This window comes from Panthera pardus, unplaced genomic scaffold (genome assembly GCF_024362965.1).
Source record: "Panthera pardus isolate Hobbes unplaced genomic scaffold, ASM2436296v1 HiC_scaffold_10, whole genome shotgun sequence".
Classification (NCBI taxonomy): Eukaryota; Metazoa; Chordata; class Mammalia; order Carnivora; family Felidae; genus Panthera; species Panthera pardus.
In genome coordinates this window covers 53,985,608-54,006,990 of record NW_026526655.1, presented here as the reverse complement: position 1 = coordinate 54,006,990, position 21,383 = coordinate 53,985,608, and the positions used below count along the sequence as shown (strand labels likewise).

The window sequence follows — 21,383 nt, the reverse complement described above, 5'->3', positions numbered from 1 at the left end:
CTATACATTCTAGCTCCAGGATACAAAATGTTTTGCCCCCTAGTTTCAGCAAATTTCAGTTCTTGCATTCAGTGACTTGGCTATTTGCATTTAAGAACCAAACAGGGTGAAAAGGAATAGTGATTTACTTAATGGTCCTTTAAAAAGACACTTTTTCTCCAGAAGCTTGCTCAATTTAAAGAAACAGAGTTAGTATTTGCTCTGCCAGTGCTCTCTACTCCCACTTTGGTAGAGAAAAGAGGTTTCCTTAGCTTAAATATTAACTAAACATTTCAAAGCTATTCAAAAGCTGTTGCCTATGTTAAAAAAAAAAAAAGAAAAAAGAAAAAAGTAATAGGCTCCTAGGAAGCACAGTTTGGGAATAAACAGGATAGTAACAACTGTGCTATAACCCTTTTTCCTTTCTGCATACATATTCTATGGCCACCATAATTATAATGCACTGTAGAGAATTCAGGACAAATTCTAGCGGATTATGATCATGGTGACCATCATAGATGAGGCCATTCTTGGTCCCCCATCAGCCAAGAAGCCATTTTCATCCAGGAACCATAGACATGGCTCCCATGTGGCTGCCAGGACTCGTGAAAGCTGCCATTTCATCCCTGTGGAAACCTGGTATGGGGTGACTAATCTGGCCACGCCAGGAATAGAGCAAGCAGAGACTGTAAGCAATAGGGAGATAGTGAGGTTCACTTAGGGAAAAACATGAGGGGGACTTGAGGAGGGAGGGAAGAGTGGTTAAGTTTGGCTTAATGTTACAGAGACTAGAATTAGCACCAATTCCTTATTTGGAATTTCCTAACATCTCACTCCTAAAATGATTTTCCTCCCTTTTATCTTTGACTGTATTGTAGAAATCTGTAGAGAATGAAGTAGAACAGAGCAAAAACTATATAAGGAGGTACAACTTAGTTAAGCAGGCCATCCAATCCCTTCCAAGAAAGGAGCTGGGCAGCTGGGAGGCAATGTGGTATCACCCTTATCCTGAGAAACATGGAGTCCTGTGACCTAAGGGGAGGCTTGCACTCCAAAGGGTCTTTAGTGGATATTGAACGGAATGGCCAACCCCTGATATGGCTTCTTGGAACTCTGCCATTGTCCTGACATCCTAGAAATTGATGCTACTTGCTTCAGTCATTCAGGCAGCTTCTGGGGCAGTAGTGATATGCAAAACAGCATCAGATAAGGCCTTCCAATGAATGCCAAGGATTTTCTGCATTGGAAGTGATTCATCATAAATGATTGCCCCCTGTCCCTGTGTATCATGTTTATTCTTGTGCCATTATAGTGACTTTGTGCCAGTTTTTCTTCTATGGAATTTCTATTTGGCTTCTCAAATGATTCTCACTTCCCCAAAGAACACCAAAAGTCAAAGACATAATGATTTTTTAATAAAGTGCCACATGGAAAGTAGAGAATTTAATCATAGCACTCATCATTTTCCTTGTCAGTGATTTGCTTTATAAAGCAAGAAAGGAATGGAAATGTTTTTTTTTTTTAGACGAACATTTGTTTTGACTCTTGGTCTCTTCTGAACTTCAAACAGCCTTTTAAGCTCCCTTTGCTTTAAAGGACGCAAATGGAAAAGTAATAGACCTAGGGCTCAATGTATTTAATTTGACAAAGCATGTTTCCAGTTAAAGAAAATGTAGAAAAGAACCCGAAGTTCCAAAATTGCACAATTTCTATTTCCAAACTTTGATCGACTTGTGTCTGTCTTTTTTTTTTCTCTAACACCCTCTTTCTCTCTCCTTCTTATCCTTCCCTGTCTCTCTAGTCTCCCTCCCTCTCACCTGTTTGTCTTGTCTGCCTCTCTCATCTCTCATCCCTCTCATGTCTCTGTTTCTATGTCTTTCTATCTCTGCATGTGTATGTACCTGTCTGTCTCTTGTCTCTGTCTCTCTCTCTTTCACCATAATACTGCCTGGGAACCAGAAAGCACTCAAACTTTGTCATTTGCCTTCTTTTGCAGCATTCATTTTGTTTTCAATATTTGCTTCTACAAATCAAAAGACAAAAAGCAAGATTTTACTGGTATCAGGACAAGTTTGTCCCTGTGACAAGATAAACCAATTAGATGAAGGTCATATCTCTGGTTATGTCTCAAATAGTCATGTCAGTTCCAACAACTGAGGATTGTTTTCATATATACTCACATAATATCTGCCATACCCATGACAAAGTAGAGAAAGTTAAGAAGTTAGATTTTAGTGGTATATTTGTATAGAAATTTGTCATCAGTGTCCTGGGTTATACAAATACTTTAACTTTTCATTACAGAGCACAAGGTGCTTTAAAATATACTAAGTAGATATCTAATCTGTTACATGGCTTATGATCATCCCACATTTTTCTGATGAAGAAAATGGTGCTAAAGATAAATGACTCCATGACAAAGCAAATATACAGATTGAAGCCAATCATGGACCCAGGGCGAGAAAAACAATTTTCTTCCAAAATCAGATACTAGCCTAATTGTGATAACTCCACTGAGCAAGTGTCTGCTAAGAAGTCTAACATCACGGAGTCTCTAGGACCTTGGAAAAATGAAGGCTCATAGGCTTCAATCTACTCATTTTTTCAAGAGTCTACTGAACCGTCAGTGTTTACACCTCTAATTCACCAATGAGACAGAATGAAAGAAGTTGATGCTCTTTCAATATTTTCCAACCACCTGAAATCCTACGGGGGCTACGAGATAAAACATCTATCTACCTGCTGCCAAGACTTCATAAGCTCTTTACTAACAGTAATATTTATTCATATTCAAAAAAATGGCAAAATTGAAAAAAAAGGATTTCTGGGGGGGGGGGGTGGGAACTAAAGCAATAACATTAAAACAGAAATGAGAATTTTGCAAGCATCTACTATGGACATACAAACCACATCCATCCTCATAACAGACAATACTCCCTCTTGAGGAGCTAAACTTACCTAGTTTCCAGAGAGATTTCTATGCCCAAGGGTCTAAGTAAACATTGAAGTCACTGAATTTTGATTTGAACTAGATGAAACATTCAAAGCTTGAAACACGCTTATCATAAAGATGGGGATAAGAGTGCAAATCACCCACGTCACCTAATTTAGTGACAGGCTACTAGCCACTGTTCTGTCAGTTTGAATGTGCATTCTTGAATCGGGACAATCATCAGCTTAAACAGATTTCCTGAAGGAAAAAGTGAGAGAGGGCTCTAAATACTTGGATTAAACATGAATTTCATTTTTACCTACCAGCTATTCTGAGACAAACTTCAAAAGAAAAAGGATAGAGGAGATGTGGGAAATCAGTCACATCTTTATTATATATAGCAAAGTGAACCAATATTACAATTTAAATAAAAACAAACCAGGAAAACCAAGATGATCTTGAGCAGGGGAGTTGTAAAATTAGCAAATTCTATTTGCTCTAATTCTGATCCTTTTCTCTTTTTCTGAAATTGATTTTAGCTGTTTTACATTTTTGTCACATACTTCATGAAAAAGTTCCCTGAGGTGTAAATGCTGATCAGCCAGCAATGCTTACCTTCGTTTTTAAGATTACAGTCCACGTTCACTTCTGCATTCAAGCACTGTACGAAGTATTACATTGAGAGATAAATAATTCCATCATTTCAACCTGGTGCTTCTGTGAAATGTGGTGCTAGGAAACAGCCGACAGGCAGTGCGTCTGAACAAATCATACGTCCTGTAATTGCCGCTTAGCTCTAATTACTATTGAGGATAGTGTTTGCAACTTGATTCCAGGGAGAGGGCAGACTACCTTCTGACGACACTGAACCAAATATATCCTAAAAGACTGACAATTACTTTCTTTCATGTAATTTTTCTGAGTAGCTCCCAGGTACTCGGCTACTCAGAAACTACCACTCAGCCATAGTAAAAATGAAATCAGATCATCTGACACTCACTTCTCCTTCCCAACAAAGCGCTGCAACTCTCTCAAAATATTTATTTATTATACCAATTTGGAATTTATGGTGTCACTTAGACTTAAAAGGATTGTTGTTGTTGTTTTTTCTTTTCTGGGTGGGCAACTAAATCTTTCTTTTAAAATTGCTTTTTATTTGAAAAAGGAGTATGTTCTCAAAATATGAACTTCATTTTTATTCTGTTAGTCCAGAATAATTTATCTGCATACCATTAGGCCTCAATAATTTCTTTCCTTGCCTGTACATTTTTAGGTTTTAAATAAAGATTCACAGCATATAATTAAAAAAGACTAAAGCAGGTAACAATTTGATGTTGATAACATTAATAGGGATATTTATGCTTTTCAATGTCAAAAACCTAATTTCAATCATGTGGGAGAATTTTCATGGTGAAATTAGCAGTTGTATAGGCTTGGAACTAAAAGGATACATTATGTACTCATATGTCTAATTTCACTCTTCATCTAGTGGCATCTGATCATGTGATCATAATAAGCTTCTGTTACGTCCGTGTTATGCAGTATGGCTATGACTTACTGGTTATTTTGCTTATGCTAGGCTGATTGTCATTGATATTGATGAGTTTGCTTAGTGGGCATTTGACTGAATGAAAGAAACATGAAATGATTGATCTTTTAAATGTCAGGAAGGATTTTGCACCTTTGGTTGTGCAACTTAGCACATTTGCCAACCACAGCCAACACTTTAGTGACGTACAAAGCAAACTGCACCCATTCAAATCCAGAGATCTGATATATCTGCTTATGTCAGATTTGCATGGTAGCCATCAGGGACAGGTAAACCTAAGGAAATAATTAGATGCAGCAATCAAAATGATAGTTATAAAACCAGCTCTTAGAATTAGTGCATATCTCCAAGCCCCATGATCTCAGTTGTTATGAATAAAACAAAATAGCATTCTAAATGGAACATAGTATGCCAGCTCTATACTTATTTCTCCCCAAACAGCAATTGTGCACTTCTTGCTCACATAATATTTATTTGTTCATGATTAAAATAAACTTATAGTCACTGCTGTGGTTTTCACTTTAATTTTTAATTTTAATTTTTATTTATTTAAAAAAATTTTTTTTAATGTTTATTTATTTTTGAAAAAGAGTGAGAGAGTGGGACAGGGGTAGTGAGAGAGGGAGACACAGAATCGGAAGCAGGCTCCAGGCTCTGAGCTGTCAGTACAGAGGCGATGCATGGCTTGAACTCATGAACTGCGAGGTCATGACCTGAACCCAAGTTGGACGCTCAACCGACTGAGCCACCCAGGCACCCCTAATTTTTTATTTTTAAAAATCTACACCTAAATTAAAAAATCTAGACCCCTCCTAAGAAAACTCTGTGTTCAGTAGGCATTATGTTGTTACCTCCTTAGAAGTATTTTTCTTTCATGGGGCCAGGCAAATAATTCCATTCTTTTTTGCCTGCCCTTAAATCATGCCTGATTCCTGGAGTATTTTCCAGAACATTTCTAGGTCTGACATACTAGTCCATACTCAAACTCCCAAACCTTTATGTGTACCTCCCATAGGTCCTTCGTTTTCTTTAGTAGTATAACAAGTGCGGTCCCCAAACCAGAAGCGTCAGCATCACCTGAGAAGCAAAGCAAAGCAAATTTCCAGGCTCCATCCCAGAATTATAAATGCTGAGAGTGGCACTCAGAAATCTGTGTTGTTGTTGTTGTTGTTTTTTAAGCTTATTTATTTATTTTGAGAGAAGGGGAAAAGGTGGGGGCAGAGAAAGAAGGAGAGAAAGAATCCCAAGCAGTCTCCTCGCTCACAGCATGGAGTCGAATGCAGGACTTGATCTCACGAACCGCAAGATTATGACCTGAGCCAAAATCAAGAGTAGGATGCTTCACTGACTGAGCCACCCAGATGCCCCTCAGAAATCTGTGTTTTAACCAGCCCTCCAGGTGATGTGAAACACACTGATCATTGTGAGCCACTGGTCCATGGTGCATGCATATATGTACTAAAAGTGGTAGGAGAACGTGATAGAGAACTTAAGCTTCTATGGGAAAGCTAAAGGCCTTAGCAGAGAGGTGGCATTTAAGTGGTGATCTAAAGGGGGTGACAAGAGTCTGAATGACTCTCAAGGAGTCACCAGGCATCTCTTACTTGGCTAACCCATCACGTATGCCCTTGAGTTAGTGCAGCCCCACAGATTACAAAATTTAACTCCATAAGTTACCATCGTTCTTCAGTCAAGTCATTTCATTCTTAAAGAAAACAAAGAAAACTTCCCTTATTTCTGTTAGCCTTTTAGTCTACCAGCCATTCTCTCATTTCCCTTAACTTCAGTTCCTTTTAGCATAGCCTACTTCCTTCTTCACTTTTTTTTTACTATCCTTTTCACTTCATAAATCTGGCTTCTGATTTCCCCATCTTAATAAAACTATGGTTTTGAAGTCCTTTATCAGTCCTCCTTGACCTCTGTGTACCATTGGTAGAATACGCTCCTATATCTAAACACCTCTTTTCCAAGATCAACTTTTGTATTTCTGAACACCTGCTGGACTCCTCGCACCTGTATTATCCCCTTGGCATCTCAAGTTCAACTTGTACAAAATTAAACTAGTCACACCAGCTCCCCTCCATCACCAGAAGGGACATTCTTCCTCTGGTGGTCTTTATTTCACTGCCCTGGACCATGAGTTTTCTGGTTATATAGACTCTAAAACTTAAAGAATGGTATTTAACTTTACCCTCTTCCTTGCCCCTAAATCAAGTTAGTTATCTTTAGAACATCTTTCACCTCCTTCCCCTTTTCATACCTATTACCATTACCGTCATTTAGATCCTCATTGGCTGCTTACTACTAGAATTCTTTAATCACGGTATTCCCCCCGTGGTTAAGTGAATTCTTGGGAAGGACAGCTCAAATCAATCATTTGCCTATTCAAATGTCTTCCATTGTTCCCCTTAGTGAGTTACAGGCTCTGAAATCCAATACTGTACACCTGTTCAAATCTCTACTCTGCTACTTACCAGCTGGGCAACATTAAATGAATTAATTGACTTGTTAAGCCTGTTTTCTCAGCTGACAAGTAGGAATAAAAACACCAATCATATCTCATGAGGAGACCTGAAGGAACTAGTGCATGTAAATTCTTAGTAGCGCATACAGCACATTGAAGGATTTAGCAAATGATAGGCATTACCATCACCATCACCAAAACCATCACCAGAGTATACAATTACAACATCTCAGTTCAGCATCCCTCATTGTTCTTAACTGAAAACTTTCTAAGATATGCTAAACTGAACTATTTCTCAAGGGCAAGGACAAAATGTTTTTCTTTCTGTCTCTGGCTTCTTGGTGCCCTACACCTAGTAAGTAGTTGCTCTAGAAATGTCTACTGCATGAAGCACTGGTTGGCTCTTATATATACATACTTTCTTAGTTCTATCACTTTGCTTAGGCTTCCCAGGATGCCCTTGCCTTTCTGTCCCTTCTCATTCTACCCTCAAGTAGCATTTTATTTTATTTTATTTTATTTTATTTTATTTTATTTTATTTTATTTTTTATTAAAAAAAATTTAACGTTTATTCATTTTGAGAGACAGAGAGAACAGAGTGCAAGTGGGGATGGGGCAGAGAGAGAGGGAGACACAGAATCTGAAGCAGGCTCCAGGCTCTGATCTGTCAGCACACAGCCTGATCCGGGGCTCAAACTCAGGAGCCGTGAGATCATGACCTAAGCCTAAGTCGCAGGCTTAATCAACTGAGCAACCCAGGCACCCCTCAAGTGGCATTTAAAATGCCACCTCTTCTAGGAAGTCTTTCTACTTCCATCAGAATAAAGTATCTCGTTCTCCTTTGAACCTGTGATACATTTCACTAATATGTCCTTTACAGTATTTAAGTCATTCTATTGTGTATCCTTTCCCCCAAGAAGCTATAAGGACTTCCGGGTTAGGGACAAACATGATGTGCTGCTTTTGCCTAGGGACTTGCCAAGAGAAAGCACTCAACAAATGTACCGAATGAATGAATGAGGTAAGAGGAATGGCATGTACACTCTTACATGAACTGTGCTGCTGCATACTATCTGATTAAAGGTTTTCTTTCCCCTTGGTAATTATGATGGTCTTCAAAGAGGAAACATGGTGAAATATACAGAAACAAGTTTTAGAGGGCCCCTTATAAATGGGGTGTTTTCTTAACTTTGGGTTTAAAGTTATTCTAGAACCTAGAAGCATTTTTCACATAAATAAAGTCCTAAACGTTCACTGGATTCCTGGAATAGTGCTCCAAAGCTAATTAACCCACCAGACAGGTGTAGTAGCTAGAACATTACATTAGCAAGAGCACCTCAATGCCAACATTACTACAAGGGGTCAGGAAAAGGAGTCAATATTCTATGAGTGCTTATGAAGTGCTCAAACTCCTTTATAAAACATAACACCATGAATTTTGTTTTCTTCTTCATATTTTAAGGCATACTCCAAAAGTTATAACCAGAAGCCAATTTTTTTGTGTGTATTCAGATGATTACTTTTCATTGCCAGGATGAATGTGCTCTGGTTAAAGAATCAATTTGTAACTGTCGATTATAAATGGTAAATTTAGAAAATGAAAGTCTTCTATAAAGTCAATATGTTTAAATTTTCAGAAATCAGAAATTATTTTCTTCTTTAATTACAATTCTAAATTTCAGCTTCTTTGTCTTCATTTTGGATTAATTTTAAATTGATTGTGGCCCCCGATACTCTAGCTTCAGTTCCTTTGCCCACATCCCCTGACAAATACATGATGGCCTGTTAACAAACTTTTAATTACATTCATTAGGGGAGTCTGTTATTTTAAAGTAACTCTTCAGTGAGTAAATAATCCCTTTTTAATGGAAAAATGATTGCCTTTCCAATTATCTGAATTGCAATTTTGGATTTTCACAAATTTATTTAAAGTAGGCAAGGCTATAAACAAGACATTATTATCAACAAAGAAGACATATTTTCACTGTTACTTTTGCTCCCTTCCCCCCCACCCAGTAGTGAGCTAGACATCATGATAAACTGAGAACTGGGGTCCTTGGTCCTTGAGAAGGTGACTAATTGCAGAACAAAAATAATATATCTGAAACACTTAGAGAATAATACAAAGACACATACAATTTAGTGTGAATCATAGGCCCAGGGAAAGAAGTAGTACAGGAGAGAATACAACCTCACAAGGGCAGGGATATGTCTTTTGTTCACTAATGTATCCTAAACACTAGGAACTGTGCCTTATACATATTGTGAGCTCAAAAAACAACTGCTCCACCAAAAGGAGAGAGAAGTGAGTTAGAATGGCTGGAGAAGTTTCACTGTGAGGGCAGGACTTAAGTAAGACCTTAAAATACATGATTCCTTGGTTTCTCCTTTGGCTCACCACCTATTTCCGGACTATTACCAAGTCCTGGTTGTACTCCCAGCACATATTACAAATCTTTCTGGTTCTCTCCATGTCACTGCCACCTCCTAGTCCAAGCCATCAGCATCTATCTGGACCACAGCTAATGGCTCTGAATGGATCTTTCTGGGAACATTTATGTTCCCTTATACTTGGTCTCCTCACAGCAGATAAACAAACTTTAAAAATACAAATCTTATCGTGTTATTCCAGTGCATAATGGCTTCCCACCACACTTTGCATAAAATCTTTCCTTACCATGGCCTACATTTGCCACATGATTAAGCCTCTGCTTACTTACATAACCCCACCTTGTATCACCTCCACTTGCCCACCCTTCCTCCTTCCAAGACCCAAGCTTCTTTTCTCTTTCTTGAACATGTCAAATTCACTCTTATCTCAAGGCTTTTGCCTTTCTTGTTCCCTTTCTTGTTTTGGGAATTCTCATCCCCAAATTCAGTTGTGTTTCAGCTGAGGTCTTCAGGAAGGTGTTTCCTCTATTACATGGTTCTGTTTTATTTATGCCATCCACTTATTTGTTTCTAAAATTATTTTGTTTTACTCGTTTACTTGTTCATTGTCTCCTCTTACTAGAGTATAATCTCCATGACAGAAGCAGCTATATTCTAGGTGTTTTATTCCCGGCTTCTGGAACAGATTTTGAATGAATGAATGACTATAATTCCCCAGCCTTTACAAGTATGAAGATACTTTTTATGCATCAAATGATTTGAAGGACTCCCCAGATATTGTTATTCTTTTCTTTCCCCTGAGTATTCACTGATTATATACAGTGCTGATATGAAGTCAGGAACATTTAAAACAAAGGTATATCATTATCACAGGGCTGACATATATTTGGCAAGAGTATGATATATGAGACATGGTATTTATTCAATCTACCAAGTATTTGGTGCACATTTCCATTTATAGGTACATGAGGATCCTTTGCCTACAGACGTTATGGGATCACTGACTGATACGCAGACAAAACAAGAGAACAGAAGCCATTCTAGTTAGCGCTTTCTGAATACAGAGATACAAAGAAACTCAGGTAAAGCCTTATTCTGAACGAAGGACAAACCAACTTCTTTTTTGAACCCTCTAACACCCACTGTAGGGTTTATTAGTCATCTTCACACATTTGTGTAACAGTGGCTAAAACATAATGTTTATTATATGCCAACACTTTTCTAAGCACATTATGCACGTATTAATTCACCCGATCTTCACATTAACACAGCAAGGGAGGAACTTACTATTACTGACATTTTGTAGATGAGAAAACAGGGCACACAAAGACTAAGTACCTTGCTCAAGACCACAAAGCAGGTAAGGGGCAGAGTTGGCGTTCAAACCCGTATTGTCTGGTCCGAGAGTCCCTACTTTGACCACTATGCTATGCTGCCTTGCTGATATAAAAAGAAGGCACTGTCTTCACGCTAGGCAGAGAATGCCTTGCATCATACATAGCATATAAGAAAAATTACATATCAAATGTCAGCTACTTCTAAATATGCATGTTTTACTCCTAAACATTTCCAAGCAGTTGTTTTTCTCATTACTGCCACATAAAGGTCTGAAATGCTTAGCAGCAAGTGACTTCATGAAGCAGTTCTATATCATGTGGGAAATCATGAGGATAATCTAAATCAAATACCAAATCTCACTGTGCCTTTAATATCACTGTGAAAACAGCATGCTTTTCTAGGACACACTGTGAAGTCTGAGGTGATAAGATAGCATATCCTAAAATTACTTGAAACCAAAAATGGATTTGTGATTGTTATTTCCAACTCACCAAGAATGTTCTTGTTTTGACAGGTTAGAACATGGGGATACAGACCTCACCTTGATATATAAGGTCTTAAAGTGTACAAACCTCAGTGATTTCTGCACAGTATTTGGTCAGGCTGTTTACAAAGAAAGTTCAATATTAGCTTATAGAACCAAGACAGAATTCCAAGAAGACTCAGCTTGTTTTGTCATTCACATAAGGCCCTTTGTTTGTTCTCCTCCATCTATTCTCTCCTTTTTAAAGAGATTAATTAGTTACCTTGCAAAATATGAATGAATCAAGGAGGAGTGGTGTCTACTGGGCATAGCACATGTTATGCAACATGACCCTTATGTAATAAATCTTTTGGAAAGCAGGTCTTCTTTTCCCCGTGAGACCTGTCTTCACTTTTCTCATGTGAGACTTGGCAAATGGGACATTCTGAGTCTGACAGGCCACTTCTGTGCTCCTCAGCTGACAACTATTTTACACAGATGTCAGCTGAAACCCTTACTGGGGCACGTAGAGGATCAGAACTTTTGAATCACATCCAGCAAACAGAATCCATCATCCCTCAGCTCTCTGCCTGCTGCATCCCATCCCAACAGCAGCTTAGCACCCCTACAAGTAAGTCAGCCCAGCTCCAGTGAAACAGCACACACCATGGGCAAGGGATCATGTGATGGTCAACATGAAGTTGGCTTAGGGCGTTCCTCTGTGAGAAGTTGTCTAAGGAAGAGAAATCTCTGAAGTTCTGTGATTATCTTTTATAAAGATTTAGGAGCTTGAGAAGAGATGTGAAGGAATTTAGGGCTTTTTCTTGTGTCGTAGTCACTTTAGAGTCAGAGTCCAATTCAAATTTTGCTTCTACTATTTATTAACTAAAGATGTCACTTTGGCGAATTACTATCTGAACCTCATTTTTCTCAACAGAAATACCTACCTTTTTTAGGTTTGCAAGTAGAAGAACATCATAACACATATAAAATGCTTAGCACAGTGTCTGGCACAGAGTATGCCTTCAATAAATGTTAATTCTCTCTTTCTCTAAAACTGAAAAGGGCCAGGTGTTTGGAGGTCTGCATTTAGAAATGACTCCAGTATCCTCGGCACATTCCATTTTCGTTGGCTTTGTTTTTGCTTTATGTTTTTGTTTTGGGTTCTTAAATTAGGATCCATGGACTCCCCCTCTCCAAGAATTCTATGCAAATATTTGCAACCATGCTCATTTTTGGGGAAAGTGGAATCAGATGTAACCAATTTTCAAAGGATTCTATGATTCAGAGATTTTTAATCTTAATAGTTGTTTCTTAATAGTTCCAGGCAAAGAATATCTTTTTGTAAATCAAATTTGATTTTTAATGTACTAGAAGAACCAGTGAGCAAAGGAACTCTACAACGAATCTTTCTGTAAAGCAAATACTTGCCTCATAAACTGCATATTTAATCCAAACTTTTCCAGTTTTTAAGAAAGATTTAGAATTTCAATATAAGGTTTGCTTAAAATAGGACTCCTAGTGATATTATATGCATAGCAGGAACTTCCACTAACAATTTACAATGTAGCCTGGGGTCAAGTTCAGGTATAATGTAAACTGAAAAAGAAAGAACTCCAAAAAGTCCCTGCTCTTAACTGCGCAGAATTTTAGTTATCCTCTGCTCCAAAGACCTCATTTTACGGATGAAGAAATTGAGGTTCTCAGAGGTTACATGACTTGCCCAAGGTCATTGCAATAGTTACCGACAATAAGGAATAACAGCTGTAAGAATAATGACAGTGATTATGATGATGATGACAGCACTATGATCTGTTGAGCATTTACTTGAGCTAAGCCTTTTAAAGACTTTAACCTCATGTACTTCAGCTATAACCCTAGAGGAAGATTTTATTACCTCCACCCATCAGATGAAGAACCCTGCCCAGGGCTCCACAGCCAGTAAATGGACAACTCAGAACTCGAACCAACTCAAAACTCAGAATCTGTTTTCGCTGGAAAGACTGTGTTTTTAGCTGCTTCCCAGAATAGAACAGAACAGAGAGTCTTGAAGTAGACTGGTCTTGAAGTAGAAACAAGAGGTTAGTTAGGAAAGATGTTATCTACAACCTTCAAGGTATATTCATGTATTTGAATGGGTTTTTAAAAAATACATTATTAGACAGTTCTTGATAATGCTACACCCTCACAGATACATACTTGGAATACACCAGGAGTATAAGCTCCAGAATAAATCCAGGTCAACTGCTTGCAATATCATCCTTAGACACAACCCTCTCTGACCAGGCCTCTCCCCAGACTGTAGACCAAGGGGATTGGTCCACATGGTGTCTACCCTCTCCTCCCCCCACTTCTAAGCCACATTCTGGGTATCTGGGATTCCATATGTTCATCCTCAAATGGCCCTGGAACTACTTCCAGGACCTACATAGGTTTCTTCTAGACCTCTCTCCCTTGAGGCAGATAATACCTATGTGGGACCAGAATGGCTGTTTTCCATAGGTAGAGCTTGGCAGCCGGGATTGGGGGGTCCATACTCCTACAGTATAGGACTGGGCCAGGATTAAAAAAAAAAAAAAAAGAGAGTGGGACAGGAGCCACTTTGTGCTTCCCTGTTCTGGCACAGAACTCTGACATGTCTGGGAATTCTAAAATAAAACCTGGCCTTCTCAGGTTTTTATGAATATATATTTGTCAGGATAGAAGGATGAAATATACTTTGTTTAGCAGCTTAGTGCCTTGATTTTTAAACTTTATAATAGTTTATAATAGGTAAACATGGGCATCAATTTTTATCCTTGTCTCGGACCTTGCATACAATGGGACAGGACAGGGCAGGCCTGCCTGCTTTTCTACTTGCCAGTGCTGTTCTTTCTCAGCCTTCCTGGTCCTTGGATCCCTTTGATATGGCTCCATATCTGCTTTGGTACCTATTTTCCTCATTCTACTTTTACTGATGACTTGGTATGAAATCCATCTATCCAAACATCATCTGACATTTAATGATGGCTGATTATAAGCCACACACTGTACTCGGTGCTATGCATGTAACAATGGATGAGAAACCCTCAGTTAGTCCCTGCCATTGTGGAGCTAACTGCCTGTGACAGGTCCACTTGAAAATAGAGGCATTTAAAAGAGAGCATGACAAGTGTGATGATAGGAGTAATACTGGCTATACTAAGGGAGCTCTTTCATGGGTGTCCAGTTGGGTTTTTTTGAAAAAGTAAGGGACTAAACTGAAAACCTGGAGTAGGATTCAGCTAGGCAAAAGTTAGGAATGAAGTAGAAGAGGAGGAGCTGGTTCCATGTATGTTTTAAGTAGAGGGAAGTACACATGAGGCCACGCCTTCAGCTAGAGCAGGCATGGTGCCCTGAACTGAAAGAATTTCAGTCTTGACCAATGTATGTCTCTGGGGTGAGAAATGTTCCTGGGGAGGTAAACTTGAACAAGACCAATGCAGGTCTTATAAGTCATGTTAATGTGTTCAGACTTGACCTAAAGTTGAAGGGGAGTCAAGGGCAGATTTTAAACAAGGGCCTGACATGATGAGATTTCTTTGTTAGGAACATCAGTGGTTGAAACATGGGTTACGTGTATGTGCAAGAGGAGCTGGTGGGGAAAGGGTGGGAGGGAGGAGCAGGGCTGATGGTGCTGAGTCCAAGTAGGAGGCATTATAGCAACCTAGGTGAGAGATGATCTTAGCATAAATTGAGGGTTAGGCTGCAGTGAGAAGATTGGCCAAAGGGGTAGAATCAATAGGACACAATAAATGTTTGGACATGGGGCTAACATCCAATGGACTAAATAAAGCAAAGCTCCCAACCTGGGTAGATGGAGGGATCAGTCACAGAGAAGGAAAGCAGATGAAGGTGAAAGCTTGAAGGGAAACTTGGTTTCTGAGCGATGACCTCAGCACCACTCCAACTCAATGGCTTTTGATTTTCATCTTTCTACGCCACACACTAGGACTGAGAGTCTAGGGCCTAAGTGCTAGACTTTGGGGGCCTCCTCTTCCCACTGTGCCCTGCTTGTTTTCTACCATCAGGAGGAAGGGTGGATAAGCAATAGCCATGAAAAGGGGAATCCTTAGATGAGGCTCTCATTTTTCATTCATCTGTAAAATACCATCATTTGTTTAAAACACTTTGCTATCATAAAAGTTACCAGGACTATTCAATAAATGACAATGGGTCAGAATTTTCAGTTATATTTGATTTTGGGGTATCTCAAATACTACAGCAAAGTTCAGATTTAGTCATTACGGCAAAATTTGCTCTCGGGTATTTGATGTCAACCTAATAAATGTTGATCCTTTAAAGATGAAGAAAGTTATGTAGAGAATGGCTAGTACATATCCTTCCCTACCATCTTCTCAGACTTTACACATGCATTTCATAGTACATTGATTACAGAAATCAATCCTTATCCATATATCTGAGTTAAAGTCTCTTCTGAATCTCTAAGAATTTCACATGGGCTATTAATACCAGAAGGAACATTTTAAGTAATAACACTTAGTTTTGGATAAAAGGAATAATGTAATTTTTATTTTTTATTTTGCCATACTATACATCAACTGATATGCTATCAATCCTTTATGGAATTAGCAGCAACCAGGAAAAAGTAAAAACAAAAACAAACAAGCAAACAAACAAACAAAAAGACACTAAAGGATGGGTTCAGTTTTTGAAAACAAACTTTTCAAAAGTAAATGTGTCATTTTGCTCAATATTGATGAACATTGTCTGAATTATTTATTAGCTGTATTATATGCAGTACAGTTGGGTCTTTAAAAAATAATATAAAATTTAGGTGAAAAGCCAAATTTAAGAAAGTTACTTTTGAACTTCTTAACAATTGTGCTATGTGAATTTTTAAAGTTAAAAAAATAGAAATCGATGCTATGTGAGGAAAAAAAGAAAAGTGGATGATAAAGCTTTCAAGGGCTCTATCAATATTTTAAGCAAGCTTAGAGGAAAAAGTCAAGTTGTTGCATCAGAATTACCAAGGTTACTCATATCTAATGCCTGTGCGGCTTTGGATAAAATTCTTTATTTCTTTATATCTTAGTTTTTTTTCATAAATAAAAGAAGCAAAATCAAAAGGAATTCACCAAAATGCCATAGGAAATAAGGCTTATAGCGAGTTTTGACATTTGCTTGATAAAAAGTATAGTATTATTAGATCCGTCTTACTTTATCTTTACACAGACCCGTATACCTGTGAACCAAAAGGAATGATTTTTTAAAATCACTTCTTTACTATGATGATCTTTAAGACTGATAACAAAATCTTTCCCTAGGAAGAATGGGCAAGTAAAACTTAACACAATGAGAATGCCTCAGTAGAAGTACTACTCATGCCTAGATTAAGGGGTTTGAATCCTACATGTGAACTGCATTTTGCAGGGGGGAAACATATCTAAACCACCATCTATCCAGGGAACAACAGAACTGCATGATTCTGTGGATAAAATACAGACCAGAACTGATATGAATCAGACAGGCAGCACTGTCCTACTCAGAAGACTGTACAAGAAAATAAACTTTTCTGTTTATCCTTCTCAAAATTGTTAGGAGTTCTCTTAATGCAAACAACAAAGTAGAAAGTCCATGGAAGTGGAATCTAAACTATTTCTGTTTGGCTCTGAGCAAGGTATTTATCTATTACATCCAGAACAAGGAGCAGAGTGGACTAAAAAATATCCCCGAGTAAACAATGGTGAAATCTGCCGGGTAACCACAAAAATAATGACTATTGAAACATTCACATTATAGTCAAATTAATTGTAGCTCCTTACAGGAAAAGACCATTAAAAGCCACAAAGCCTATAAACAAACTAGATGGAAGTGACGTTAAAAGAGCCTAATCCAATGTCATACTTACACACAGAGGAAATTGTATTCTTCACATGGCATAAATCATTAACATAAGTACAGAAACAATGGTGGACATTGTGGAACAATGCTCTTCCCTCGTGGTTCAGAAGAGTCGTGTGAGAGGGACTGTGAAGACGCCAGGTTGAGGAGGCAAGGCTAATGAGAAAGAAGTGGGTTTGCTTGCTGCTTCCCTTGCTGTCTGCCTCCTTCCTTCTTGAACTTCTCTTTAGCCATGCCTCCTGAGATATGTCTCTCCAGGTCCTCCTCTGCCCTCTCTGACCAAGTTGCTCTGTCCCTGTAAGGCCTGCTCTTCCTCTTCTGTGTATGTTGATGTTTGGGTTTCATCACTGGTTTTCTGTGGTCCTCTACACGCTCTCCCTGGATGACCCCTGCATCTCAGGGCATTGTCTCTGCAAAGGACTGCTACACAGAGCCCTGCTTCTGCCCCAAGCTTCAGCTTTGTATATCCTGGTTGCCAGCTGGATGCCCCATAAACATGTCTAGAACCAAACTTATTTGGGCTGAAAGATTTTACTCTGAAATGTGAGAGAATGAAGTTACTCATCCTAAAGGAATATCCTGAGATAATAAAAGATATATTTAGAAGAGGAAGAGAGCCAGTGCCAAAGACTGAGAAAGAAAGAACATTAACCATACTTCTTATAAATCTTCAGTGTGCAAGAATTACATATTTTAACAATATTTTTAACCATCTGAGTACAATTAAATTTAACATTATTTGAACTTTAGGTTCAAATGAAGGGTGGCCCTTTGTTCTGTTGGATTTGTTTTCGCCCCTCACCAAATGTTACAACCAGACTGAGAAACAGAAGTAGGAATGCTGTTTATTTGGAATTCTCCTTGGCCTCTAAGCATTGCTCTTTTCCCTTGCAAAGTGGAGAAGCTTTCAAAGGCCACTCTGAGTGAAGCTCCATGTGGGGGCTGATTCCACCCCCTGTTCACTGCAGAATGCTCAACTCAGAGGAGGAATACGGGGGTGGGGGAAGGAAAGCAAAAGGGAGGAAAGAACGAACAATTAACATATTTCTCTCTCTACTAAAATTTGTATGTAAAGAAAAAGTGGTGGGGCACCTGGGTGGCTCAGTCGGTCTAGCGTCCCACTTCAGCTCTGGGCATGATCTTGCAGTTTGTGAGTTCAAGCCCCACGAACCCTGCATGGGGCTCTGTGCTGACAGCTCGGAGCCTGGAACCTGCTTCAGATTCTGTGTCTCCCTCTCTCTCTGCCCCTCCCCAGCTTGTGCTGTCTCTCAAAAATGAATACTTGTTAAAAAAAATTAAAAAAAAAAGTGGTAACTAATTATGCCAAAATGTTTTGGTGTTATCAGAAAAGTCTTTTAAAGGAGAGGTGCCCATGCTTTTAGATTATGTTCTCACCTAATGCTAATACAATATCCACAAAATATTTGAAAAATTTAAAGTTCTAGAAGATCTTAGTTGAAAACCTGTTAGAACTTATCCATGGGTTCATTTTTTAAAGCAAAAGTGGAAAGAAATTTAAATTCTAATATGTTTTCAGAAAAACTTGAAATTGATTCTTCCCTTAGACAACTCTTCTCCTAGTATTCTTTAAATTAAATGATGGCAACTACCATAACACAGGCCTCCTACCTTTCCTTTTTTTCTCACAGCCACACAGCCACACAAACACCAGGTCCGACATATTTAGTCTTCCAATATGTCTCAAATTCATCCCTGTGACTGACCACTGCCCTACTTCAGATCCTCACCTTTTCCCATCATTACTGGTCTCCTTCACTCCACATTTATTCTCCTTGGCTCCACCTCTAAGGCTGCTGCTAGAACAAATTGCCAAAAATCTAAACTGATCCACACAAATCTTCCACTTAAATCCTTTTTTTTTTTTCATTCTATTTCATTTCATCTACTCAAAAAACCTCTGCTGAGGACAAGGACCTGTGTGTCAGATAAATGTACAATGTTGGGAACATGGAATGAACAAGACCAGCAGGGTCTCCATGCCCATGGAACTTTGCCTTCATCATCAAACTTACACTTATGTGGCTAACATGGCCTTCCAAGATGAGACCCCTAACTACCATGTGAGTTTCTCTTCTCACCATCCCTGTTTCAAACACTGCATTAGCAACACACATCTGTTTATAGCTACCTGTATACGTCATGCAATTTCTCACCTCTGATTTTTCTCCTACTGACCCTTTTCTCTCCTCCCCCACTTCATCTGCCTATTTCTATGCATTTTTTTTAAGAGAGGAAGCCTCTCTTTGACTAACTCAGACTGGGTAAAGTATTCCTCCACTGTGTTCCCATCATATCTACATTCCATATCACCATAATTAATACACTTTATTCTAAATATTCTAAATATCTAAATATTATATGTATATATATACACACACACACATACACACACACTTTATTTTAGGTATGTCTAGTTACACACACACACACACACACACTTTATTTTAGGTATGTCTAGTTCTAGGCAAATATTTATTTAACAACTACCAAACATAATGACTCAAATATTCTATAACAATTTTAGAGAAAATTGGTGGCAAAGAGATGCTGTGATTACACGGAGTTATAATTCAGGGAAGAGGGCAGGAGGCAGGAGATGTTTGGATCCCAGTTCTAATTCTATATCCATGATAGGCTTAAAAATTCAGGCAGTTCAACAAATATAGAGTAAGTTCAACTGACTGTCTTGTTCTAGTAATCTCTGCTCACTAGTATGTTTGCCTTCCTGATTGAGGTATTAATAATTAAGTGTGTTGTGATAAAGCCTGGTCCTTTTGCTAGTGGAGAGGGTTTGAGGAAAAGCTCTTAACAGATGGCTTCAAGCATTCTTCACATGAGAATATAGAATCCAGGAGAAAACTGTATATAAAAATACATTGAGGCAGTAAAGAGTAATCATTACCTACAACGATTACCTACAAATGACATGGAGGAGAAGCCCTATTAACATTGGGTTACTAGCGTAAAACCTAAGACTTTCTTTGAGGCCTTCAGAATACTCCATGAGACAAAAAGCAGACTACGCAGGCCCAGTTGGATTGAAGAGATCTTGTTTTTTAAGGTCAATATTAGTGTGGAAGTAAGCCAAAGCTGCCTTCTCAGATGAGATCTTGGAATAATTTCTTTTTTCCATTTTAAGTTACTTCTGGTTCTCATTAGAGTAGATAATATAAAGTTGATTATATATCAGATATAAAAAATCTCATAGTGAAACAAAGTTTCTCTAATAACAAGTGCCAAAAGTATACATGTACATCCTTTCCATCTGTAAGACAATTTACTATAATTCTCTAATTATGCAGAGCTGGTATCTTCTTTAAATAGAAACTTTGCCTGTGTATATCAGTATATTTCTAGTAGAAAATGTGGCAACTAGACCTGTGCTCTTTTATAACTACTGATCTTGAGGGAAAAAATCAGGTTAATTTAAGGGTTTATTAAAACCTTGTAAGTTGTATAACTTCTTACTAGAAAAAAATAATAATTGCTTTTTAACAAAAGTTTGGATCATTATGTTTCAGTGTTTTTAGTAAATTACTAAGATGAATACTACTTCTGCCCACAGTAAGATAAAACAATGAATAAAATAATTGCTTTTTGGGCTGTAGTGACTGTCTTTGTTTAAGAAACAAACAAAGTGCACACGCACTCACACCTGCACGCGCACACAACACACACACACACACACACACACACACACACACACACACACACACCAAATAATTGGTGGCCGTGAACGGATGTTAGTATGCTTCTGTGAGTTTCTTGGGCTGATTTTGTAACCCTGATAATGTTTTTAAACTGATATATGTCTATTAAGAAATTATTAATTTTTGGGGGGCAACTGGATGGTTCAGTTGGTTAAGTGTCCAACTTTGGCTCTGGTCATGATCTCGTGGTTCGTGAGTTCGAGCCCCGCATCCAGCTCTGTGCTGACAGCTCAGACCCTGGAGCCTGCTTTAGTTTCTGTGTTTTCCTCTCTCTATGCTCCTGCACCACTTTGTGCATTCTCTCTTCCTCTCAAAAATGAATACACATTAAAACATTAAAAAAATAAATTATTAATTTTTTTCTGTTTTGACAATTACTCATTATTTAATTACATGTTTATATGGTATTGCTGTTGGCTAGATACCTTAGACATTACTTTCTTTAACTAGTTACAGTACTCTGAATATGGGATGTGTGTGTGTGCATGTGTGTGTGTGCATGTGTGTGTCTGGGTATGCGTCCATATGTACATGGATAAAACTCTTCATACATGTTCGTATTTATGTGTTGCACATTTAAGTATCATAGACTCACTTATTAGTTCAAATACATTCATGCATTCATTCAAATATTTCTTATGCATCTATCATG

General features: G+C 38.3%; 1 protein-coding gene across 8 annotated transcripts in view; it reads right to left on the bottom strand.

Moving 5' to 3' along the window:
• Nucleotides 1–21,383, bottom strand: part of ZNF385B (zinc finger protein 385B) — a 400,092-nt gene that overhangs the window by 96,892 nt on the left and 281,817 nt on the right. The window contains exon 1 of one of the 8 annotated variants that reach the window (XM_053907265.1): nucleotides 3,527–3,729. The exons of the other annotated variants lie outside the window; for them this stretch is intronic. The gene's annotated coding sequence lies outside the window, so the exon portion shown is untranslated. Of the gene's footprint in view, nucleotides 1–3,526; nucleotides 3,730–21,383 lie in introns of those variants that run through there. 8 annotated transcript variants of the gene reach the window in all.